The sequence below is a fragment of the Stenella coeruleoalba genome (genome assembly GCF_951394435.1).
Source record: "Stenella coeruleoalba genome assembly, chromosome: 5".
Lineage (NCBI taxonomy): Eukaryota > Metazoa > Chordata > Mammalia > Artiodactyla > Delphinidae > Stenella > Stenella coeruleoalba.
The window spans coordinates 101969272-101996622 of NC_137150.1; the positions used below are offsets into that span (position 1 = coordinate 101969272).

The 27351-nt window shown below is 37.0% G+C and overlaps 1 long non-coding RNA gene and 1 pseudogene across 3 annotated transcripts in view; one reads left to right on the forward strand and one right to left on the reverse strand.

Moving 5' to 3' along the window:
• LOC307186838 overlaps positions 1-27351 on the reverse strand; it is a 118117-nt gene that overhangs the window by 72656 nt on the left and 18110 nt on the right. The gene's annotated exons all lie outside the window — the stretch shown is intronic.
• On the forward strand, positions 5965-6862 carry LOC307186521 (ras-related protein Rab-28-like; annotated as a pseudogene). Its single transcript has one exon. The product of its transcript is annotated as a ras-related protein Rab-28-like (transcript).

Sequence of the window (27351 nt, forward strand, 5' to 3'; positions counted from 1 at the left end):
TTATATAACAGACACCTTTCAGATGGTTCTGTGTCAATTAAGAGAAAGCAACCTTAATTGTGATTATGGATGTTTAAACCAGATGTGATTTCCTGGCTGTGTTTAGCCAAATCTCCTGCAGACCCTTTCCATATAGCACCACTGAGTTCAGTCTGGTCTAGGTAGATTGGCATACATTTCAGCTTACTGTGGCACAGCAAGCTTCCAATAGAATCTTGTCAGTGCAATTTCACACAATGGGTGGGCCTGTGTGTTCTGCATATTAGGAAAGGCTCTTGTTTGCCAATGCAACAGGTTTTTTATTCTGAATTCATTTAAAGCATCAAATGAGGTTACAATGGTAAATATCACAGGAAAAAGTTAACAGTGACAGTCACGGTTCCTCAGAATATCTTGGCTTTGTCCACCAAACCATTTAAGGAGGAAACTTGCTATACTGTGCTCTATTTCTGCTGCTTGCTCTCATGATAGCAATTTAGATTAGTAAGGATCTGATTATTAATGTGAAAATTTTTAGTGTTTTTTACTGCTTATAAATTAAATATATAGGGGAGGTGGCATTAACTCTCATTTCTTACTTTATATATTTTATAGTTTGAATTTCCAAACAGCATGTGCTACCTTAGTAATTTTATACATTCATGAAAGAATTTTTTAAATGAACATCATTTCAATTAAGTAAACACAAGCCTCACCTGCTTACTGTTTTTTAAAATTCAGACAATACCAACAGATACAAAATAGAAACAAATTCCACTATCTAGAGATGTCAGTTGAAAACATTAATATGTACATATTTATTTAAATTGTGAAAATACTTTTAACTTGGCTAATATTGTTTTGTTGTATATTTCTTTTAATAATACATAATGATCATCTTTCCATATAACTTTATGAATGCCACAACATTATTTTTAATGGCCACAAAATATTTCATTATGGACATGCATTAAATATTTTAAACTAATTCCCTAATAATATAGTTAGTTTGCTTCGAATTCCTCAATATTATAAACAATGCTACATGAACATTTATTTACTTCTCTGATTAATTCCTAAGGATAAGGAGTTTGAAGAAGATGTAGATTTTAAGTCTCTTACTACATATTGCCAGAGTATAATTCCAAACGTTGAACCAGTATGTTTTCCTACCCACAATATAGTCAAGTTGCCATTCATTTAAAATGGTTCTCCAGTTTCCCCATAAAAACAAAAGAAAACTTTTTTTTAATTTTAATTAAGAAAAATAGAAGCTAGAAAACGCAAGAGTACTGACACCAGCAGCAACCTTGTTCAAATTCTTTTCCTTGGGAGGAAAGAAGGGACTAACTACCATTTGCTGAGTACCTGTAATGGATCAGTCACTATGCAAAGTGCTTAGCCAAAGGCTTTTCATTCAATCTGCAATAACAATCTTAGGAAATAGGGGTAGTATATCATTTCCACATCACAGAAAAAGCCGTGTTTCATAAAAGTTGAGTATCTTGATCAAGGTTACCTAGATAATAAGTTTTGACCCTGAAATGTTCAGGCCAATTTGTTTGACATCATTTTTTTTTTCACTCAGGTTTGAGGTTCTCCACTAGATTTCCACATGTTAGTGACACATGACCTTGTTAGGTTCCCTATAATGCAAGGTACTCCTAGTCTCAGGTCTGGAAGAAATACCTCGTTCAAAATTTACATCTTTTACAGGGAAACACATGAAGCAATCAGGAAGGAAATGAGGATATAGTTTTGTAACATTTTCACATAACTTTCAACTCAGGGGTCATTCATACTCTATAAAACTTCTCAAAGTTTCAGACATAAAACTTTTCAAATAGGCTTAGGGAAAAGATATTTTCAGGTACACATTCTGCCTTAAATTTAAAAAGAAAAACAACTTTAACTTACTAATGAGTATGTACCTTGAGAAATAAATGGCAGAGAAAAATAAAAGGCAAAATGAGAACTTAGAAAGCAACGCTGTACATCGGGGAATATGCACTTAAGAACAATAATGACAATTTCTAACACATAACTCGCATCCCACACGCCCATATGAAAGACAAAATCTTAAGTAATAGACTTAGCTGTCAGTTACAATATCTGTTCTCACACGTAGTGTTAATGAAACTGGAGCAGCAGCAGGAGAATGCACATATTTTTTGTTAGAAATAAATGGATGGCTTCATTTGTTCCAACTTTCTAGATTCCCTTTGTTGATCACACTTCCAGATTTTTTCATGTTGGAATTTAATCATAAAGTCATCATTTTTATTTTTAATTAATTTATTTTTTTTGCGGTACACGGGCGGGCCCCTCACTGTTGTGGTCTCTCCCGTTGCGGAGCACAGGCTTCGGACGCGCAGGCTCAGCGGCCATGGCTCACAGGCCCAGCCGCTCCGCGGCATGTGGGATATTCCCAGACCGGGGCACGAACCCGTGTCCCCTGCCTGCATCGGCAGGTGGACTCTCAACCACTGCACCACCAGGGAAGCCCAGTCATCATTTTTAAAAGAGAATTATCCCCTTATAATACTCAATGCTGTATCATGCTGAAGTGTACAACTATAGTTAAGTTTCCTATAAAAATGGTTACTCTTTAACTTGGCATTTGAATGAAGTAGGCAGAGCAACATAAAAATTTTGCAAGTTCTCCCCAGTCTTTTTCCCCCCCGCAATAAGGCAGCTGACAAATTCCAAATCTTAAATCAGCTGATTATGAATCCCCTATCTTTCTTTTAATAATATATTTATTATTTATTTCCTACATTTCCTCCAACATCACAACCTGCTCTTAAAATATATGCAATGCCCTTATTCTTATGGGAAATTCTTGAAATTCACAGAATGCTAATCTTTTTTTATATTTCACAAATTCAATTTACAAAATGGCAAAATTAAAGTCAGAAGAGAAAGAAACTAGAAAAATCCTAGCTGATTTACACTTGGGAGACAGAAAGGTTTTTTTCTCTTTCTGTTTGCACATATAAGACTAAAGAGAAAAATTTAAGAGCAGAAGTGATGCTGACATTCTCATCTCATCTGACAGATATTTGAAAAGCAAATCTTCATTCTTATTTATCTATGCTGTGGGAAATCAGTTTTAACCAGGCTCTGACAAAAAGCATCCTCCAGAATCCTGACACTGATGCACACAGGGTGGTTATTTTCAACCTGAGACCAAGTTAAAAGTGTCCCCCTTCCTGTTCCTCCCCACCACACACAGAGGGTACCTTCTGTGCCTTTCTCACAGAAAACCTCTGCAATACCCCATGTCACTCATCCTATATTATTATCACAGCACTCATCTCAACTGAAGCACTTCCTGTATAAAATCTATTGTTTCAACCCCCTAAAAGAAATCTCCCCAAATAAACAAATACTTGAATAACATGGCACTATTTTTACTGAGGAGCAGGAGTTTTAGATTTAACATGTGCAGTATGCTGGTTAAAATGAATGACTTCACTACAGATACAAGACAATGGCATTCATTGTGCACTACTAAAGAAAAAAAAGGTATGATTATACTATATCTGATGAATCCCAATTTAAAAAGCCACAGATAAACTCCGTTTAATGTAATTAGTATTGATCAGAAAGCACCCTTTAATTCTCTTAGATGTATTGGGAACATAGCCTCACCCAGCTCTCATGTCTGCAAAAGCAGTGTTTCAAAAAGTGAGAATTCTTCAATTAAAAGAACATATAAGAAGAAGGACACCTGTGCTCTCACTGGCAGACAGTGTTCATTAGAACTCTGAGAACTGAGGTCTCTTACCAACTCAATTTAAGCAACTTTTATTTACGTAACACTTAGAAAACCTATAAAGAAAATTCCATAAAGAAAGAATAGGTGGCCTTCAGGCTATTCCTAAATTACCCCAGCAGTAACACAACTCTTCATCTCTGCTGTGTAGGGAATCCACTTATTTTTCCACAGAGGGGTTCTACTTTCCCTCTCACTTTTATTGACAGCAGCATGGGTCTTCTCTTACTGAGATGCAGGCCTGGGGGCATTTTCAATTACAGCAGACAGAAAGTTTTCAACATTCTTTCCAATTCTTGATCCAAATGCCCTAAACCCTGGATAGGACAACACACAGATTGGAAGCTGGTGCTCATACACAATCTATATGTGCACCTTTGCTGCATTACGAAAATGTAGGATTGGAACGTTGAAAATCATGGAGAGGGTACACTTCAAATCATTTGGTTGCTTTCCAGACCATGGACATACTACCTGTGAGCTAGACCTAACATTAACCTTCAGAATCACTATGCTGTACACCTGAAACTAATGCAATATTGTAAGTCAACTATACTTCAAAAACATGCATTTTCAATCTTGCACGGGGCACAGGAGCAGAGGACAAGGCTCAGGGACTTGCTAATCCTGGAAGGGAAGGAGATCCAAGGTTTACCCCACTGTGAATAGTTGTCACCTCTTGTAAGTAAGAACTATTTGAAATATTTAAAGTTTACAGTCAATGTTTTATATACTTTAGAAAAGATCATTTCAAAATACCTATACTGTATAAATATATATATACACATACATATGTGTATGTGTATATATATATAAATGAGCAAATATAAAGAGCAAATACATAGGGCTTACATAGTACTAGGCACTGCTCTAAGTGCTTCACATATGAAACTCCCTTAATCCTCACAACCTTATAAAGTGGGTACTACTGTTATCATACTATTGACAGACTGAACTGAGAGGTTAGGTAACTGACCCAAGGTCACACAGCTAGTAAACGAGTGGTAAAGCTTGGTCCATACCGAGGCATTCTGGCTTCAGAGTTCATGCTCTTAACCACCATATTATACAACCTCTTTCAGTTTTCAGAAAACAATTAAATTTTATTTTTCTTTTAAATCCACATACAGAGACATTAACTTGATTTATTCTAAGTTACCCAATCCCTCCCTCCCTCCACCTCCAAGTTACCTGACAAGGTTTATCCTAATGGTACATACATGTAAATTTTTATTTTTTCAGAGCTGATTTTGAATATAGCATAAGGTTCTTTGAAATTCCCCAATAAATGCAAATAAAATTTTGAATCAATATTTGATATACTAGCAAGCTGTGCCAAAGCAATTTTTATCACTACAAAAGGCAAGTTTCAATGGCCCGATGATTCTTTTATTTGTTCCGTTATTTATTTATAACACCTAGAGCATATGATCTTTTGAGTTAATCTTACAGATGAAAAGTCTCATGAAGAGTGGAAAAGCGAACAGACGGCATAATTCCAGGAAAGGCCAGGAATCTTAGTACTTTTCTGCCTGGCAATTTAAAGTAAAATGCACATCAAAACTGAAGCAGGCTATCTGTTGTCTGGGTTAGAGTTTACAGGAAAAAGCATTAAGTATCACCAACAAGCATATCATCTCTGACTCCAGGGATGTTCCCACACCCTCTAATTGGTGCCATTCCGTACTAATCAATACATTACAAGCACCTAATAGGCACTCCTGCAAATTCTAGGGAAACAACTCACAGCAGAAAGCACTGCAGCCCTGAATGTTCATACTCGAGTGCAAATGTTAATTCATGCAGTACTTGCATTAAACTGGACTAATTATCTACTGAAGGAATCTATTAAAGGCATGCTGTCAATCCTACAGATTGGGTTCAGCAAAGTGAAACTGAATTGCTTGCCTTTTCAGCTAATTACAAAACTCTGTCTGACATGCTTTAAGAATGGTCAAAAAAAAGTACACATGGGCGCAGGGGGAAGGGAGGTGGGCAAGATGACACTCGGCGAGCGATTCTCCCCAGATCCCTCCAGCGACCGCTGAGCCACCGGGGCAGGGTGGCTCAGCGCCCTTCCTCCTCTCCCCTGCCCCCAGAGACGCCCCCATTCCCTTCCTCCTTCTACCTCGGGTAGGGGTGGGTGGGAAGGGAAGGGAGGGGTGGCACGCCTGGTTCCGGTGGGCGGGCCTGGTTCCTGGGACACCATGTCGGACTCTCGAGGAGGAGAGCCAGGACCAGCAACTGAGAATCGTCGTGCTGGGGGGCGGCACCTCAGGGCAGACCTCCTTAGCTACGAGTTTTGCTCAAGGAACTTTTGGGAAACAGTACAAACTATAGGACTGGATTTCTTTTTGAGAAGAATAACGTTGCCAGGAAACTTGAATGTTACTCTTCAAGTCTGGGACATAGGAGAGCAGACAATGGGAGGCAAGCTGTTGGATAAATGTATGTATGGAGCACAGGGAATCCCTCTTGGTATATGATATTACAAATTATCAAAGCTTTGAGAATTTAGAAGATTGGTATTCTGTGGTGAGGAATGTGAGGGAGGAATCAGAAACTCGGCCACTGGCTGCCTTGGTGGGCAATAAAATTGATTTGGAGCATATGCAAACGGTAAAACCTGAAAAACACTTAAGGTTTTGCCAGGAAAATGGTTTTAGTAGCCACTGTCTCAGCAAAGACAGGAGACTCTGTCTTCCTGTGTTTTCAGCAAGTTGCTGCTGAAATCCTGGGAATCAAGTTAAACAAAGCAGAAATAGAACAGTCACAGAGGGTGGTGAAGGAAGATATTGTAAACTACAACCAGGAATCTATGTCAAGAACTGTTAACCCTCCTAGAAGCTCCATGTGTGCAGTTCAGTGAGCACATTTTTCTTCTGTATTGATGGTTCCGGCTGCCCTTCGCCTCTGTGTGGGCCCGAGGACCTCTAGGAATTTGTTTTATCAGTGACCATCTCTGTAGTTCAGTTAACGCTTTCCTCTCAGTTCGCTTCATCATTGCGTGCTGCCTCAGCCGTAAGCAGCTCCTTGAGCTGAAAAGAACTCAACTTTGGGACAACACACCTTGAATTCAAAATGGAAAGCCCATTCTCTGGAATTAGACTGCTTCACTGAAAACGAATAATGTTGGTTCTCTTTATGTCCTCACTTCTTTTTTCCCTGATGTAAGTTTTTTTAAACAAATATGAAAACTATCCAACTCTTGATCATCAGCCAGGATTTTGCCACATCACAGTTTCATACTCTTATCTGAACTCATACCTGGCAAAGTATGCTTCAGAGTACAAACATTTAAACGAGTAATATATTTTATCTACAGATACTTAAGAAGGCATTCTTTTGCTGTCTATTGTGAGTGAAAATATATAAAGTTGTATCTAGCTAAAAATGCTTGAAATAAAGCTATAATACAAATTTTTTTCATTTTTTAAAAAAGAGCCTAAATTCTTTATATTTTAGCTGTAACTCACAAAGTAGTATTTGATATTGTATTTTTATTATTATATCATGGTCATTATGTACTGTGTAATACTCAGGTTAGATTGGCGTTGTGAATTCTGATAAACGTTCAGCTGATGCTCCATGTGGACTTTCTCCTGCAAACTGTGTAAGAGTACTCCCAGAATGAGTTATGACTATTGTTGGATCATTGTGGACTGTACCTGAGGTTCAGATGTTTTTCTCCGGCAAAAAAATTTATTTAAATTACAAAAAAAAAAAAGTACACATGACCAGCATACAGCTCCCCAACACACACTGAGTCTCTTCTTGTCAATCAAGAAAATACAGGACATGATGATAATAGGAAGAGAAGCACAGCCTGAGGCCATGTGCATTTTCATTACATCTCTTATGGTCCCATAAAGAATGTGGCATGCCACAAATAACCAGATTTTTTAAAAATCTCAAACCTCATATAATTGGTTTTTCACTGCATAGTTTCAAATAATAAACAATAACTTTTAAGCACTTAGAGATATTCCTCAATGGTTATGTTTAATATTCTTATACATTTAAACAAAAAAATCTGGCTATAGAATTCTTTTTTTCCTTTTGCCTCTTATACTAAGCTAGAAGTCAAGAGGAAAGTAGGATTCTTCCCTCTGTTTTCCCCACTTTCTCTAGCTTCACTGGGTCTCAAGTTTCTACAAACTCATCACACACTCAGATAATGATGCACAGACCTTACAAGGAGGACAGAGGAAGCAGTTTGCAATATAGCACCTAGACAAATTCCAAAATATTTTGTGGGGTGGAGCCAACTTGCTGTCAAAATCAGACATTCTTTTCTTCTACATGGAAATGTTCGCTACTGGCAGATTTCCATATCTTTCTGACATACCCACACCTTAAGTTTTATACTATCCACACCTATATAAAAACTCAAGCTCAAAACAATAATCCTGAGCCATCAAATAGGCTGGTTTAGCACCAGCACAATATCATAGAAGGCATGAAGCATTTAAGGGGATTTTACAACTATTACTCTCAATAATGGAGAAAGGATTCATGATTAAGTTATTCAAAAATTCACTATATAATGATTCATATCCTATTCCTCTTTCTCTCATGTCACATGTCTGTAAATATCAGCAAATCCCATTGGCTTTACCTTAAAAATCTATTCAGAGTCTATCTACTTGTTACCATCACTACTGCTACAGCCATGTTCAAGGTACAGTCATCTCAAGCCTATAGAATAGCCTCAAAATTTGTACCTCTGCCCCTCTCTTAGTCTATATCCCTTTCACACAGAAGCCATAACATAAAAATAATATAATAATTAAGTAAAAATATAAAAATCATCTCAAAGAAATTGAAGACAACAAAAATTGAAAGATATACTGTGTTCTTGGATTGGAAGAATCAATACTGTTAAAATGACTATACTACCCAAGGCAATCTACAGATTCAATGCAATCCCTGTCAAATTATCAATGGCATTTGTCACAGAACTATAACAAAAAAATTTTAATTTCTATGGAAACACAAAAGACCCTGAATACCCTAAACAATCTTTAGAAAGAAGCACAGAGCTGGAGGAATCATGCTCCCTGACTTCAGACTATACTACAAAGCTACAGTAATGAAAACAGTATGGTACTGGCACAAAACAGACATATAGATCAATGGAACAGGATAGAAAGCCCAGAAATAAACCCATACATTTATGGTCAATTAATCTACAACAAAGGAGGCAAGAATACACAATAGAGAAAAGAAAGTCTCTTAAATAAAAGGTGCTGGGAAAACTGGACAGCTACATGTAAAAGAATGAAATTAGAACATCCTCTAACACCATATACAAAAATAAATTCAAAATAAATTAAAGACCTAAATGGGATACCGGATACTAAAAAACTCCTAGAGGAAAACATAGGCAGAATACTGTTTTGGATCCATCTCCTAGAGTAATGGAAATAAAAACAAAAATAAATAAATGGAACCTAATTAAATTTAAAAGTTTCTGCACAGCAAAGGAGACCATAAACAAAACAAAAAGACAACCTTCAGAATGGGAGAAAATATTTGCAAACGATGTGACCAACAAGGGGTTAATTTACAAAATATACAAACAGCTCATATAGCTTAACATCAAAAAAACATACAACGCAATCAAAAAATGGGCAGAAGACCTAAATAAACACCTCTCTAAAGAAGACATACAGATGGCCAGCAGGCACATGAAAAGATGCTCAAAATTGCTAATTATTAGAGAAATGCAAATCAAAATTAGAATGAGGTATCAATTCACACCAGTCAGAATGGCCATCATTAAAAAGTCTACAAATAATAAATGCTGGAGAGGGTGTGGAGGAAAAGGAACTCTCCTACACTGTTGGTGGTAATGTATACTGGTAGAGTCACTATGGGGAACGGTATGGAGGTTCCTTAAAAAACTAAAAATAGCGCTGCCGTATGATCTAGCAATCCCACTCCTGGGCCTATATCCAGAGAAAATTCTAATTTGAAAAATACATGCACCCCAATGTTCATAGTGGTACTATTTACAATAGTCAAGACATGGAAGCAACCTAAATGTCCATCGACAAATGAATGGATAAAGAAGATATATACAATGGAATATTCCTAAGTTATAAAAAAGAATAAAATAATGCCATTTGCAGCAACATGGATGGACCTAGAGATTATCACATTAAGTGAAGTAGAAAGACAAATACCATATGATATCGCTTATATATGGAATCTTAAAAAATGATACAAATGAAGTTAGTTATAAAACAGACTCACAGACACAGAAAACAAACTTATGGTTACCAAAGGGGATAGGGGGGAGTGGATAAATTAGGAGTTTGGGATTAAGAGATACACAATACTATACATAAAATAAGTAAGCAACAAGGACCTACTGTATAGCAAAGGAAACTATACTCAATATCTTGTAATAACCTACAATGGAAAAGAGTCTGAAAAAGAATATACATGTGAGTATAACTGAATCACTTTGCTGTACACTTGAAACTAATACAACATTGTAAATTATACTTTAAAAAGGAAAGAAAAAATACAAAAACATAAAATATATATATGTGTGTATACATATATATAAATCATCTAAAAGTGAAATAAATATCACAAAATGGCAAATACTCTATAATTCCACTTAGATGAGGTTCTAAAGTAATCAAACTCATAGAAAAAGAAAGTAGAATAGTGGTTTACAGGGGCTGATAGGAGAGGAAAATGGGGAGTTTTTGTTCATTCCATGGGTATACAATTTCAGTTTTGCAAGAGATGTGTTGCACAGCAATGTGAATATAGTTGATACTACTGAAGTTACTAATTACACATTTAGAAGTGGTTAAAAAAAAATTAAAATAAAAAAATCATGGTGGAAATTCCTCTACTCAAAAATTATCCCATGACTTCAAATGTACTCTCTAAAATCCTGAACCTTTTCCATGGCTCAGAGGGCTAAGCATGACTGACCCCCACTACCCTCTACAAGGTCTACACCAACCTCCACACCCACCATCCTACCTCACCTCCCACTCTCCCCTCACTCATTCTCTCCAGCCAAATTTGCATTCTCAACACACCAACGACGTGGCTTTGTGAAGCACACTCTTCCCTCCAGAAATCACATTGTTCACTCCTATATTTCATGCAGGTCTCTGATCAAATATCACCTGTCAGGAATGATAGGACCAAACTATCTAAAATCATACCTGTCATTGTGTGCCTCTCTCCTGATTTACTTTCATTTAGCATTTATCAGCATCTGATCAATTTGCTATTTCTCTTCTCCCAACTAAAATCATAAATTGCAAGAGATTAAAAAAAAAAGTTTTATGTTCACTGTTCTATCCCCAGTGCTCAGAACAGTACTTGGAACACTGTGGCTACTCAATAAATATTTATTGAATAAATGAATGAATGAATGGCATGAGTGAACGTGATTGTGGATAACTGAACTATAAAGGGAAATCCATTTCATTACATATTTTTTAGATCTTTACTCGAATTCCTGACCCTATTGCCTAAGTATGCTCAGCTTAACTGAATATTATTTTACTAAAGTGGAAAAATTATTTATAGGGATTAGGAAATATGTTAATATGTGAAGTACAAAAGTAGTTTTGTCTAGTTCTCGATGTTGTATATTCTTTTTTCATTCTTCTGAGATAATAATACACCCACAGATATCATATGAGCAGTAGTGCTTAGCAAAGCTGTGTGGGCTCATTAATGGTCTCAGTTCTGCCAGGGGATGACACACTGTGAAGTAGTCATAAATTACAGGCTGATTAAAAAATACACACACACACACACACACACACACACACACACACACACACTAAAGTCTGTGTGTTGTCTAACACTAAACTTATTAACTTTAGCCTGCATCCCTGAATGCTGATATGAATTGGTGCCAAGAGGCCTGTTAAGATGGAAAAAAAAGAGCAGGAAGGTAAAAACAGAGGAGAAACATAGTTAAGAAAACTGGAGCAAAAAGTGGTAACATAATAACACTAAATCTGTAGCAGGGAAGTATATCAGAGCCTCTTTAAATTATAATGAAAAAATGCAGAAATGCAATATCAGAAGTTAAATAAGGTCATTCATAAGAGAATATCTGTAGCATATTTCCGACCAACTGTGGGAGTAAAAATTCATGAATAATATTAAAGGTATTTACATGATCCACTGTTCTCCTGAATAGTGTTTGCCTAATGTAATAAGATCTGGATTGCTTGATCAAAATACAAATTTAGAATTGTAAGACCTAAACCTGACTGCCCATGCTATTAAAAAAGGAAGATGAACTTCTTTGAATATAATAGTTTACATCAATATTATCATTTTACTCCATTTATGTTAGAGATTATTCTGATTAAATTAATACTCTGTAATAATTATACTATACTACCCATGAAAGAGATTCTAATCTCCTTTTTTAATATACCTAGGTGTTGGTTTCATTTAAAACAAAGTCTTAGGGACTTCCCTGGTGGTGCAGTGGTTAAGAATCCGTCTGCCAATGCAGGAGACATGGGTTCGAGCCCTGGTCCGGGAAGATCCCACATGCTGCAGAGCAACTAAGCCCATAAGCCACAACTACTGAGCCCACGTGCCACAACTACTGAAGCCTGCGCACCTAAAGCCCATGCTCCACAACAAGAGAAGCCACCTCAGTGAGGAGCCCGTGCACCACAATGAAAAGCAGCCTTCAGTCGCCATAGCTAGAGAAAGCCCACATGCAGCAATGAAGACCCAACGCAGCCAAAAATAAGTAAATAAGTAAATAAATAAATAAATAAGAATTGCTTTAAAAAAAGTCTTAAAATTCAAACTTAATTTAAATAATCCCAATCTTCCCTTATAAAGTAATATGAGAAAATATAGCCTATCCTTTAAAAATAGAATATTCTTTAATAAACTAAAATCTAACTAAAAATTATTCATCTCTCCAATTCTTCTAAAGTTATTTTTTTAAAACATACATAACTATCTTATTTCCTTCCCACTCTTCAAAGTTGACAGTTACATTTACAAATGCAAAAAGCAAATACAGCTAAAAAGCTTTCCTCTTTTTTTTTTTCATTTTTCTCTCAGTGAATATATTTAAATAAAATATCCTTGGAAAAAATGAGAAAAAAAAACTCCTTTATTAATATCAGAGTTTTCTAGCAGTAACATTCCCTCAAATTCTAATTTATCTGTATTTTATCTTTTAATCTGGACCTTATCTCCAGATAGTTAGGGCCTCCTGAGAGTATTTTATATGCTTTTCCTGAAAGATTTGTTTCACCTTTATTAACATCCTTAGCTTGGTTCACCTAAGGCAAGTGTTTGATAAATTTTTTTTTACCACCCCTTCATTCTTCCCCCAAGCACAAGGATATATGGGTTAGCTCTACCTAGTTCAACTTGACTTTTTTTTTTTTTTTTTTGCGTACGCGGGCCTCTCACTATTGTGGCCTCTCCCATTGCGGAGCACAAGCTCCGGACGCGCAGGCTCAGCGGCCATGGCTCAGGGGCCCAGCCGCTCCGCGGCATGTGGGATCTTCCCAGACCGGGGCACGAACCCGTGTCCCCTGCATCGGCAGGCAGACTCTCAATCACTGCGCCACCAGGGAAGCCCTGTTCCTATTCTTTAGCCAGCATTTTAACTATCTGAAGAAATCAATCCTTATTTCTTCTCAGAATCACCAGATTACTGTTAGTGAGTCAAGTTTAATGTATTACAGCTCTTTTTCCCCATCAAATAGGGAAGTATATCAGCTATCCAAATAATATGGGGAAAGCACTTTAAGTTACAATGTTTTCATGTTCCTTTTAAGCCAAGTAGATGTGAAAGGACATCTCAACATGACACTCCTCTGCTCTTTATTGCAGATTCATATAAGTGATTCAGTGAATAACTGATTCAACAAATGTTTTTGATAGTCTGTTCTGTACAATGTGCTGTGCTATGTGCCATGGAGATGAGGAGGCAGATTAGGTATGTTCCTTGTCCTCAAGGCGCTCACAGAAACCTAAAGTTTTACCTTTTAGTTTTATGCACCACAGAAAGTTAGGAAATATATACAGAAATAAGATAATTGTGTAAAATAATTGGCAAGCAAAAACCTCTGTATAAGCATTCATTCTATCAGATGCTGAATCTGCAGAAAAAGAAACAGTGGTAGATTGATGCCAAAATGTTCCCAACTCCTCACCACCTACTCGTGCCTTTTGCAATGTGACCAGCTCCTCCCTTCCAATGGTAGAACCAATTTCTCTACCCCTTGAATATGGACTAGCCTTATAATTTGCTTTGGTCAATAGGAAGTGCCCAAAGAGTCCATGTGCCAGATCGAATTGTCCAGGTGACTCAGACTCAGACTCATGAGCAATAATACTAGTTTATTCTTTTGTGTCACTAAGCTTGAGATGGTTTATTCACAGTTACAGTGTATTGCTGTGGTGATACATAACTGATATAGGATAGTGGACATAACATTTGCAAATGCATGGGGAACCATGGCTTTCTCTACTAGTATCATGCTACTTCATCTATATAAATGAAATTTCATGAAAAGCAGTGTAATAAAGGAAATGTAAGTTCCACAAGAGCATGAGTTATTATTTTTTTCTATTTTGTTCACTGATGTGGCCCAAGCATCAAGAAGAGTGACTGGCACAGAGGAGATGCTCAAATTTTTTGTTGTTGTTGAAAAAATAAATGTATTTAACCAAACATTTATTTGATTATCTCTGAATCCAGAGTTAAAGCCTCAGAAAAGGCATTTAAATGGATTCCAAGGAAGTGAGTAGAGTCCAGGAGGAAATTAGACCATTGTAGTATTACTCCAGAAATGCTATGACAAGATCTTAAACTGGGGTGGTGACAGAAAGAAGGGGAAGGACAGGCCAATTTGGCCCCATTAAATGGGTTGGGCTTGTCCCCAAAATATATGTAATTACTCATTCTCTAGAATCCTTTCCATTTATCCATTTCAAAATATCAATGAAAATGTGATAGAGTTTCTAACTTCAAGTATTCAGTCTAATGAGAAAATATTTCAGCCATCTCCTCTCTGTATTACAACCCTATCTGACAGCACTCGGATAAAGGTAAATACAGACAGGGAATGGGGATGCAGCAGGGAAGTTTTTCTGGAAAAAGGTAATTCATTGCTGAAGCCGAAAGAAATACCCAGATAAAAGAACAGGTGAAAGACGTGTCAAGGGAGAAGCAGCAGCAAACACCAAGACCTGAGGCAAGAGACAGTATGGCAAGTCCTAAGAACTGTAAATAATTCCCTCGGGCTTGAGTAAAGCTTCAAAGAGGAAGTGAGACAAAAGAAGAAAACATAATCAGTCCATAAAGGACATGTAGACCTTGATAAATTTTCAGGTTCATTGTTAAGCTATGAGGAACCTCTGAGAGTTTTAAGCAAAGCAGTGACACAGTGAGGTTTAGAGTTTAGAAAGATCCCCCTAAATGTACTGTGGTGATTAAATGGAGAGGAGCAAGAATGATGAAGGAGAACACTCAGGAGACTGCTATAGAGGTCCCAATGAGAAATGGTGGGTGAACAAATGTGAGAGCACTGGAGATGTATGTAAATGGATTTGATATTTTGGAAAGAAAATATGAGGGAGAAAGGAGTAGATAAGTAGCATTCTGACTTTGGCAACTTGTGGGTGGAAGTGACAAATATAAAACTAAAAGATACAGGAGGGGTAGTAGGCTAGAGGTAGGATAGTAAGTTCATTCTTGGACATGCTGTGTGTGAGATCATTTGAATCCTGAGATAAAGATGTGCAAAGAGAAGCGATCAATTTATTTAGCATTTTGCCTAGTCCTGTGTGGTGCCCGACCCACAATAAGTGCTCAATAATTCATTCATGAATGAATGAACAAAAGCAGCTCAGTAAAGAGATCTGGGGGCTTCCCTGGTGGCGCAGTAGTTAAGAACCCGCCTGCCAATGCAGGGGACACGGGTTCAAGCTCTGGTCCAGGAAGATCCCACATGCCACAGAGCAACTAAGCCCACGCGTCCCAACTACTGAGCCTGCGCTCTAGAGCCTGCAAGCCACAACTACTGAGCCTGCATGCTACAACTACTGAAGCCCACACGCCTAGAGCCTGTGCTCCACAACAAAAGAAGACCCCGCTATGAGAAGCCCACGCACCACAACGAAGAGTAGCCCCCGCTCACCTCAACTAGAGAAAGCCCACGCACAGCAACAAAGACCCAGTGCAGCCAAAAATAAATAAATAAAAATTTTTTTAAAAAAACACTGTCTACCCAGAATTCCATAACCAAAAAAAAAGAAAAAAAGAAAAGAGATCTAGAAAAGGGAATTAATAGTATATATCCAGGAGAATATATGTTGTGGGAATACATTATATCAGTTCTGCTCAGAGTGTGTACTGCACACACAGCTGGTCCTCAAACTGTCACCTGTCCTCAATGGAATAAGCACAGATATTAAAAGTAAGCATTTGGAAAGTTTTATAGCAATGCAACAGTAATTTTACAACTGTTTTTATCAAATATAAAGAAATTAGACTAATTTCATATGCCTTTGTTTTATTTTTTATTTCTTTTCTTTAGTTTTTGGGGTTTTGTTTTGGTTTTTTACTTTTACAAAAGTTTTGGTCTGTAAAGGATTGGATGTGTTAAAAGCAAACAAAAAAACATAAATCCTATGGGTAGCTTAAGCACAGAATTAGACCATTTGGAGACAGTGTTTATGGCTCATTTTGGCTCATTCTCACTTCCTACTATTCCTTTTTACCTGTTTTTTTAAACCCAGTTTTATTCCCTTCCTAGGATCACAACAATAAACTAAAGCCTCTTTTGTGTATTTCATATGTTTATTCAATTTGGCTCCAAAATTGTTCCTATAGCATGGATAAAAGATATTTCTTTCCCTCCCCTGAGTGCTATAGAAAGAATAATACGGTGGACAAAATTCTAAGTAGTCTTCTGGTGTTATGCCCTGTATAATTCCTATTCTTTGCATGTGGGCAGGACCTATGACTTGCCTCTAGCCAAAAGAATGTGCTAAGAGTGACTGGATGCTACTTTCTTGATTAAGATAGATAGATAACAGATCTCCTAGCAAATTCACTTTCATACTGACACTGAATAACTAAGCCACCATAAATTCTAAAACTACCAAAAAAAACTGAATTATAAAAACAACCTGTGGGGGCTTCCCTGGTGGCTCAGTGGTTGAGGGTCCACCTGCCGATGCAGGGGACACGGGTTCGTGCCCCGGTCTGGGAAGATCCCACATGCCGCGGAGTGGTTGGGCCCATGGGCCATGGCCGCTGAGCCTGCGTGTCCGGAGCCTGTGCTCCGCAACGGGAGAGGCCACAATAGTGAGAGGCCTGCGTAACGAAAAAAAAAAAAAAACAACCTGTGGGACCAAGACGTGGATCATTTCCCAGTTGAGTCTTCAGATGAGACCTCACTCTCAGCCAGTATCTTTACTGTAGACTTATGAGACCTCCAAGCAGAGGACCCAGTTAAGTCAGGCCTGAAGTCCTAACCAAGAGAAGATGTGAAATAATAAATATATGCTGTTTTAAGCTGCTAAATGTGTGGTAATCTGTTATGAGGCATAGAAAACCAGCGCAATTAGATAGGTGTTTGATAGTTGCTTACATTCAAATGAAAAGAAACGTGGGTAAATGGGGCACTGGTAGTGCTATTTCTATCACTCAAAACATGAGGAAAATGAAAAATATATAGTGAAGGAATAAAAATTATTTTTGGATGGAATGAAAAAGTCTTGGAAATGAGGAAAAAATTCATTAAAAAAGAATTAAAAACCAAGTCAAATGCTTAAGAAATTTCAAAAAGAAGAACTATGAAAGGTCATTATATTTCATAAGAAAATGGAAAAGAGTCACTGGCTCCTTTTGAGAGAGTAGCTTCACTACAATATGGAACTTCAAAATCAATATTGTTAGGAATTGGAGAGGGGATGAATGGTGCAAATTTGGAGATAACAAATACAGATAAATAGAACAATTTTTTCAAGTTAAAGACAGAAGAGATATTTAATGGAAATTGGGTGATGCAGAGTGCAGGGTTAAGGAATGTATATTTCAACATGGTGGAAGTAAGGATGAAGTAGAGAGAAAAAGACTAATGATGCTCTAGGGATAGGTGCTTAAGGCATGACACCTCAGGCTCAAGTGGAAGCATCAGTCCTGAAGAAAGGCACTTTTTATTCTCAGACTGTTAAAAAAAAAGGATAAAAGGACATGTAATGTGGAGAGGAGATTTTAAGAAGCTCACATAGGATTGTCTCTTAACTTCTTGATTAAAGAAGGGAAGCTGTCCACTTCAGAATGAGAGGGAAGGACTGGACCCTGCATTGGAAGTGAGTGAAGGTTTGGAATAGCTCTTTTGCAGACTGTGTTAGAGGATCAACAAGAGATTAATGAAAGGATTAAGAAGCAATTAAAGTTAGACAGCGTGAACTGGTAGTAGGCCAAGTCTGTAGAGTTTTGCTTGAAATCTGTCACTGATGCTGGGTAACAGCTAGTAGAAAGCTGAATTGATGGCAGATCGGTGGCTCATAGAAAGCACAGCATACATCACTAAGGATGAGACCTGCATACACTACTTGATTTGAAAAGGACAGCCAGAAGATAGAGATTTTAACAACAGATGGCAAATGTACTTTCAACCAGCTATGATATCGGTTATTTTTTAAAATTCGACCACTAGAAAACAGAAAACACCCTAGAGTGTTTTAATCAAAGCCTATTTTATGTCCTTAACAGTCCAGCTAACTTCCTTAGACCAGTCCTTATTCTCCAGTTCCGTGTATATTTTATTTTAAAATATGTATAAGAAATTGTCATTTTCTTAAAATGTTTTAAACAGAAGCAGCATAGTCTACTAGGGATTTTTATGTAGAGCTTAGCATCCTGATTCTGTAACTTAACTAGTTGCGATGGGAAAGTTATTTCATCTCTCTGTGCCTTAAGTTCCTTATCGTAAGTAGGGATAATAATCTCTAACTCTCAGTGTAGATGTGATAATTAAATGGGATAATTTGTGTATTGGTACCATGGCATATATAATGATTTTTAAATAATGTTATTTAAATTTTTTCATAGAAGCAATGTAATTCCATAATTATTTTTGCTTTCTAGAACAAGCCAGTAAAAAATACTGAGAAAAATTGGAAAACACAGCAAAGTAGAAAAGTAAAAATGATAAAAAAAAAACCATCATCCAAGCATTAAAACTTTTAATATTTTAGTATCAAATATAAAATTTTATAACCAAGAGACAGTTTTAGGCCATAAAGTTCAATCCTTGCATTTTACAGATGAAAAAACTGAGGCCCAGAGAATAGCGCTGGATTTTCTAAGGGTACAAAGCTTATTAGCTATAGAGCCAAGTATAGAAATGAGGCCTTCCAACTCCAGTGACTTTCCACTCACTGTAATGAGAGGGTTAAAAACATTGCACTGTCAACAACCAACATTTATTGTGTTCACATATACTCAGGGCACTCACTGCTCTGGGTGTATAATCATTATTTGTTATAATTTCACACCTATTAAGAAACCAATTGAAAGCCTACATGTAGATAGGCAAAAAGACAATCTTTCTAAATAAAATGGAAAATAACACCTTATACCTGTGCCTGAAGCATGAACTGTACAAAATTCATTTCCTCCAGTATCACAGTGTGCAAACAGTCTATTTTTGCAAGAGAAAACATCCATTTTTCAACTACACTTGATATCAAGGAAAGCATGATGGCTGTAAGTCATCCACTTTGTAAGCTCTTAAAACTCAGTCCCAAAGGCTCTTGGGCCTTATCAACAGGCCTAACTGATGTAAATTACTCCACTGAAAGTTCAGAAAAAATATTTTCCCAGATTGTTAAAGACCTCAAGCCTAGCCCACAGACTTGACATTTAGCCTGCAATGTGGTATGGCTCAAATTAGCTTTTTGAGGTGAACAAGGAAAAAGAAACAAGGAAATATGGAGTGACCTCAAAATGATGTTCCCTGGAGGTCCACTGTTGAGTTAATTTGCAGATGATAATTTAACAAAGAAATAACTTCAGCATATCCTCTTATAGTGATTTAGACATTAGTCCCCCAAATTTTGTTTGCACAATTTTAAAAAGGTATTTCTAAAAAGAACACCTCCGTCTGCTTCTTTTTAAATAATAAGAAGTTGAGGGGCTCCCCTGGTGGCGCAGTGGTTGAGAATCCACCTGCTAATACAGGGGACGCGGGTTTGAGCCCTGGTCTGGGAGGATCCCACATGCCGCGGAGCAACTGGGCCCGTGAGCCACAACCACTGAGCCTGCGCGTCTGGAGCCTGTGCTCCGCAGTGAGAGGCCGCAACAGTGAGAGGCCCACGCACTGCGATGAAGAGTGGCCCCCGCTCGCTGCAACTGGAGAAAGCCCTCGCACAGAAACGAAGACCCAACACAGCCAAAAATAAATAAATAAATAAATAAATAAAAGAAGTTGAGGATTACTAACTAGATGGTGTAACAAGTATTGCCCAGGCCTCTAGCCTAGGAATATCCTTCCAGCTCAAAGTATGTTTATGGCGTGTGTGTATTGTGTGTATGGTGAATGCAAAGAGTGAACTTTGACAAGTATAAGAGAATTTTCATTTGGTTTAATAAACACTTATTATCTGCCTACCATGTGCCCGTTATTTTAGGCACCTGACGATACAAAATTAAGCAAGTCCCAGGCCCTGCCATCTAATCTATAATCTTCTGAGGAAAGCAGACACACAAAAAGATAATTTCAATGTGTTAAATTAGAGATATAATGAGGTCTGTATTTGGAGCACAGACGTGAAGGAGGAGTTTGCAGCACTTAGCTTCATCTTTGGTTCAAGATGCCTGCAGAAGATGACTAATGTACTGGAGAGGACGACTAAATTAGCAAGGCAGTAAATCATGAAAAAGCATCCAGGTATGAGCATAGACCTAAGGCGTTAGCCAGTATGGTGTGTTCTGAGAACCACAAGCTGCTACATATAGCTAAATAGTAAAGTTCAAAGCAGAGAGTAGGAAAAGATAAGGATTAAGAAGTACCTAAGGCCAGATATTGGAGAGACTTATGTACTATGCTGAGTAGCTAAAGAGCTTGGGTTTGATTCTGTAGGTCACAAGGAGCTAATCAAAACAGGAATGTGTGGTAGAAAGTTCACTCTGGGTAATGTGGGGAATGAACTGAAAAGGAACTGGACGAGAAGAATGGGACCAGCTAGAAGGGTCCAGATGAAATATGGTGAGGATACGATGCCGGGCAATGGCAGTGTGCATGAAAGGAGTTAATAGGTGAGCCAATGATTGAAGAGATAAGCTTGGAGGGACCTGTGACATGTCAAACAAGAAGAGGGAAGAGTTCAGGATGATGCCATGGTTTTGGGCATTGCATGCCTTGATATGATTGCCTATGATTATGAAGACAAGAAAGAGCAGGGCAAAGGGGAAGAAAACGAGGTCAGCTGGGGACATGTTGAAAGTAAGGTGCCTATGAAACATCCAAGATAAATGGTTTGGCAGATGGAGGTTATATGAGACTGATGTTCTGGGCTTTCTCTTGACGACCATCTTCCTCCTGTTTTGATAGCTTGTGGCAAGTATTCCTGGCTACCTGCCCCTGGAAGCACTAACCCAGAGAATCCAAGAAGAAACATATCCCCTTTGCAGTTGATGGGTTTCCTCCTAGGAAGCCTCTGCCACCTTTGATAGAAAGCTGGGCTCTAGATGGGGGACCAAGAGAGGACAATAGGATTGTGTTGCAGATAAAATGTGGTGCCTCCCAGAACCACACCCAATGACTTCTGTCTCCCTGTTTCTACTGCATGAGGGACAGCTTCAGGTATTAAGTCAATGTGGTGGCCAACCATACTCTCAATCTCAGCACATCTTGTGGTCTCTCCTGTTTTCCTGTCTCCCTACCTCATAGTAGAATCCCTTCAAATGGAACTGAAATACTCAAGACCACATTCATGTCGAATCTGCATCTCCGAGAAACCCACCTTTCTTTCTCCCCTCACTTCATGCCATAAACTTCCCTCTCCCAACTCTGCCTGTCCCACTGCCCCAGATCAGTCAGTTTGTTTGGTCTTGCATTTCACTCACAACATGAAGGATTCTAGATATAGGTTTTATTTAGTAGCATATTTAATTTTTCTCCTTCTATCTCCCAGACTTTGCAACCCACTTTATAAACTCAAAGACTTTTTATTTGTGGCAAAGTGACACAGTGGACCTGGATTTGACTGTCAATACTATCACCCAGATGGGGAAATCACATAAGCTTACTGAATCTTAGTTTCTTTATCTGTAAAATGGAGGTTAAAATACTTTCAAGATTGCTGTGAAAATTAAATGAGGAAGCATGTTAAAGGGACTGGCATGTGGTAGGTAGACAATAAACATTCTTTCCCTTCCTGCTCTACTTTTTAAAATTGAAGTATAGACGTACAGCAAAGTGATTCAGTTATATGTATTTTTTCAGATTATTTTCTATTCTAGGTTACTATAAGATATTGAATGCAGTTGCCTGTGCTATACAGTAAATCTTTGCTGCTTACCTATTTTATGTGTAGTAGCTTGTATCTGTTAATCCCATACTCCTAATTTATCCCTCCCCCTCCCTTTCCCATTTGGTAACCATAAGTTTGTTTTCTATGTCTGTGAGTCTTTATCTGTTTTGTAAATAAGTTCCTTTGTATCATTTTTTAGATTCCACATATTAGATCATATGTTGTTTTTTTCTCTCTGATTTTACTTCACTTAGTATGATAATCTCTAGGTCGACCCATGTTGCTACAAACGGCAATATTTCATTCTTTTTATGCCTCAGTAATATTCTATTGCGTATATATACCACTTCTTCTAAAGCCAATTGTCTGTTAACAGCCACTTGGATTGTTTCCACATCTTTGATATTGTAAACAGTGCTGCTACAGATATTGGGATGCATGTGTCTTTTCAGATTAGACTTTTTGTGTTTTCTGGTTACATACGCAGGAGTGGGATTGCTAGATTATATGGTAGTTCTATTTTTTGTTAAGGAACCTTCATACTGTTTTCCATAGTGACTGCATCAATTTATACTCCCATCAACAGTGTAGGAGCGTTCCCTTTTCTCCATACCCTCGCCAGCATTCATTATTTATACTTTTTGATGATAGCCATTCTGACTGTGATTTGCATTTCTCTAATAATTAGCGATATTGAGCATCTTTTCATGTACCTGTTGGCCATCTGTATGTCTTCTTTGGAGAAATGTCTACTTAGGTCCTGTGCCAATTTTTTCACTTTTTATTTTTAATATTAAGCTGTATGAGCTGTTTGTATATTCTGAAAATTAATCCCTTGTCAGTAGCATTGTTGGCAAATATTGTCTTCCAGTTGGTAGGCTGCCTTTTTGTTTTGTTTATGGTTTCCTTTGCTGTGCAAAAGCTTTTAACTTTAATTTGGTTCCATTTGTTTATTTTTGTTTTTATTTCCATTACTCCAGGAGACAGATCCAAAAAAATATTGCTGTGATTTATGTCAGAGTGTTCCTCTATGTTTTCCTCTAGGAGTTTTATAGTATCCAGTCTTCCATTTAGGTCTTTAATACATTTTGAGTTTATTTTTGTATATGGTGTTAGAGAATGTTTTAATTTCATTGACTTACATGTAACTGTCCACCTTTCCCAACACCACTCATTGAAGAGAATGTCTTTTCTCCATTGTATTTTCTTGCCTCCTTTGTGGTGGATTAATTGACCATAAGTGTGTAGGTTTATTACTGGGCTCTCTCTGTCTGTCCCCCCCAATACCATGCTGTTTTGATTACTGTAGCTTTGTAGTATAGTCTGAAGCCCAGACAGGTTATGCCTCCAGCTTTTTTTTTTCCCCCTCAGGATTGCTTTGGCAATCCTGTGTCTTTTGTTCTTCCATATAAATTTTAGGATTATTTGTTTTAGTTCTGTGAAAAAATGTCATGGGTATTTTGATAGGGATTGCTTTAAATCTACAGATTACTTTGGGTAGTATGGTCATTTTAATGATATTAATTCTTCCAATCCAACAGCATAGGATTTCTTTCCATTTCTTTGAATCAGCTTCAATTTCCTTTATCAATGTTTTATAGTTACTAGATTATAGGTCTTTCACTTCCTTGGTTAAGTTTATACCTAGTTTTTGTTTTTCGGGGTTTTTTGATGTGATTTTCAATAGGATTTTTACTTTCTATTTCTGATAGTTCATTGTTAGTATAAAGAAATGAAACAGATTTCTGTATGTTAATCTTGTATCCTGCTACCTTGCTGAATTCATTTATTAGTTCTAATAGTATTTGTGTGATAACTTTAGGGTTCTCTATATTGTATCATATCATCTGCAGATAGTGACACTTTTACCTCTTCCCTTCAAATTGGGATACATTTTATTTCTTTTTATTGTCTGATTGCTGTGGCTAGGACTCCCAATACTCTGCTGAATTTAAGTGGTGAGAGTGGGCATCCTTGTCTTGTTCCTGAATTTAGCAGGAAGGCTTTCAGCTTTTTACTGTTGAGTATTATGTTGGCAGTGGGTTTCTTGTAAATGGCTTTTACTATGTTGAGATATGTTCCCTCTATATCCACTTTGGTGAGAGTTTTTATTATGAATGGATGTTGAATTTTGTTAAATGCTTTTTTTCTGCCACTACTGAGATGATCATGCAGTGTATCACATTGGTTGATTTATGTATGTTGAACCATCCTTGCCACCCTGGAATGAGTTTAACATGATCATGGTGTATGATCATTTTTATGTATTGTTGGATTCATTTTGCTAATACTTTGTTGAGGATTTTTGCATCTATATTCATCAAAGATATTAGCCTGTAATTTTCTTTTTTTGCAGTGTCATTGTCTGATTTTGATATCAGGATGATATTGGATTCATAGAATGACTTTGGGAGTGTTCCCTCTTCTTCAATGTTTTGGAATAGTTGATAAAGATAGGTATAAGTTCTTTGCATATTTGGTAGAATTCCCCAGTGAAGCCATCTGCAGGGACTTTTGCTTGCAGAGAGTTTTAATTATTATTATTACAGATTCTATTTCACTTAGTGATCAGTCTGTTCAAGTTATCTTTTTTCTCTTGACTCAGTTTTGGCAGCCTGTATGTCTCTAGAAAATTCACCATTTCTTCTAGTTGTCCAATTTGTTCGCATATAACTGTTAACAGTATTCTGTTATGATTTTGTGTATTTCTGTGGTATTGGTCATTATTTCTCCTCTTTCATTTCTTACTTTGGGTCCTCTCTCTCTTCTTGGTGGGCCTGGCTCACCAAGATTTTGTTCATCTTTTCAAAAAATCAGCTCTTGGTTTTACTGATCTTTTCTATTTTTTTTTTTGATTTCTATTTTATTTATTTCCTCTCAGATCTTTATTATTTCCTTCCTCTGCTTACTATGGGTTTTATTCTTCTTTTTATAATTCTTTTAGGTGATAGGCTAGGTTGTTTATTTGAGATTTTTCTTCTTTCTTGAGGAAGGTCTTTATCACTAAGAGCTTCCCTCTTATAACTGCTTTTGCTGCATTCCATGGATGTTGTAAGGTTGTGTTTTCATTTTTATTTGTCTTGAGATATTTTCTGACTTATGCTTTGATTTCATTGTTGACCCATTGGTTTTTTAGTACATGCTGTTTAGAATCTATGTGTTCATTCTTTTCCTGTTTGTCTTTCTGTTATTTCTAGTTTCATGCCAAGTTTGTGGTCAGAATAGAGACTTGAAATAATTTCCATCCTCTTAAATTTGTTGAGGTTTGTTTTGTGACCTAGTATGTGGTCTATCCTAGAGAATATTCCATGTGCACTTGAAAAGAACGTGTAGTGTACATCTTTTGGATGTAGTGTCAATTAAGTCCCACTGGTTTATTGTGTCATTTAGGACCTCTATTGCCTTATTAATTTTGTCTGGATGGTTGTTCATTGATGTCAGTGTGGTGTTAAAGCCTCCTACTATTATTGTATTCCTGTCAGTTTCTCCCTTTATGTCTGTTAGTATTTGTTTTATATATTTAGGTGCTCTTGTATTCTGTTAAACAGTGTAATATCCTCTTCTTGTACTGATCCCTTTATCATTATATAATGTCCTTCTTTTTCTTTAGGGCCTTTGTTTTAAAGTCTATTTTGTCTGATATGAGTAGTACTACTCCCACTTTTTTGTCATTGACATTCGCATGACATATCATTTTCCATCCCCTCACTTCAGTCTGTTTCTTTCACCCTGAAATGAGTCTCTTGTAGGCAGCATATTGTAGGTTCCTGTTTTTTTAATTCAATTTGCCACTCTACGTCCTTTGATTGTACTTAGTCCATTGACATTTAATGTAATTGTCGATAGGTATGTATATTGCCATTTTAAACCTTGTTTTCCAGTTGTTTTTGTAGTTCTTCTTTGTTCATATTTTGTTTGTCCTTTTGTAGTTTAATGATTTTCTTTCATAGTACACTGGAGTTCCTTTCTTTTTGATTTTTGTGAATCTATTGTATGTTTTTGATTTGTGGTTACCATGGAGTTCCAAGTATGTTGACCCATAACTATATCTACTTGCTATAAACTGATAGTAATACAAGTTCAAACACATTCTAAAAGATCTATATTTTTATACTCCCCTTCCCCACATTTTGTGATTCTGATGTCCTATTTTACATCTTCATGTTTATTCTTTTGCTGTTAATTGTAGCTGTAACCCCTTTTACAAAAATTTTTTCACTGTTTTGTAATCTATGTATTGGCTTACTTAAGTGATGTTCAATCCTTTTATATATTTGCCTTTCCTTTTATGAGTTTCTCCTTCCTATAGATTCTTGCTTCTTTTCTATTTAGAAAAGACCTTTCAATATTCCTTTTTGGGTAGGTTTAGTATTGCTAAATTCTTTTAGTTTTTCCTTGTCTAAGAAGTTCTTTATCTCTCCTTCTATTCAAAATGATAATCTTGCTGTGTAGTATCCTAAGTTGCAGGGTTTTCCCTTTCAGGACTTTGAATATATCATGCCACTCTCTTTTGGCCTGCAATTTTCTGCAGAGAAATCAGCTGATAGCCTTATGGGGTTCCCTTGTAACTGACTGTTTTTCTCTTGCTGCCTTTAGAATCTACTCTTTAACTTTTGCCATTTTAATTATGATATGTATTGGTGTGGGTGTGTTTGGGTTCAACTTGTATGGGATCCTCTGTGCTTTCTGTACCTGAATATGTTTTCTTTTTTAGGTTTGGGAAGTTTTCAGCTATAATTTCTTCAAATACATTTTTGATCCCCTTTTCTCCCTCTTCTGCTTCCGGAACACCTATTATATGTAGGTTGGCATGCTTTATATTATCCCATAGATCTCTTATGTTGTTTTTTTTTTTCATTTGTCTTTCTGTCTGCTATTCTGATTGGGTGATTTCCATTATTCTATCTTCCAGATCACGTATTTGTTCTTCTGTGTCATTTAGTCAGCTATTTATTGGTTTTTTCCTCAGTAACTGAGTTGTCTAATTTTGACCGGTTCATCTCTATGGTTTCTAGTTTCTTGTTACAGTGATCGGCATTTCTATCAAAAATCTTTCCAATTTC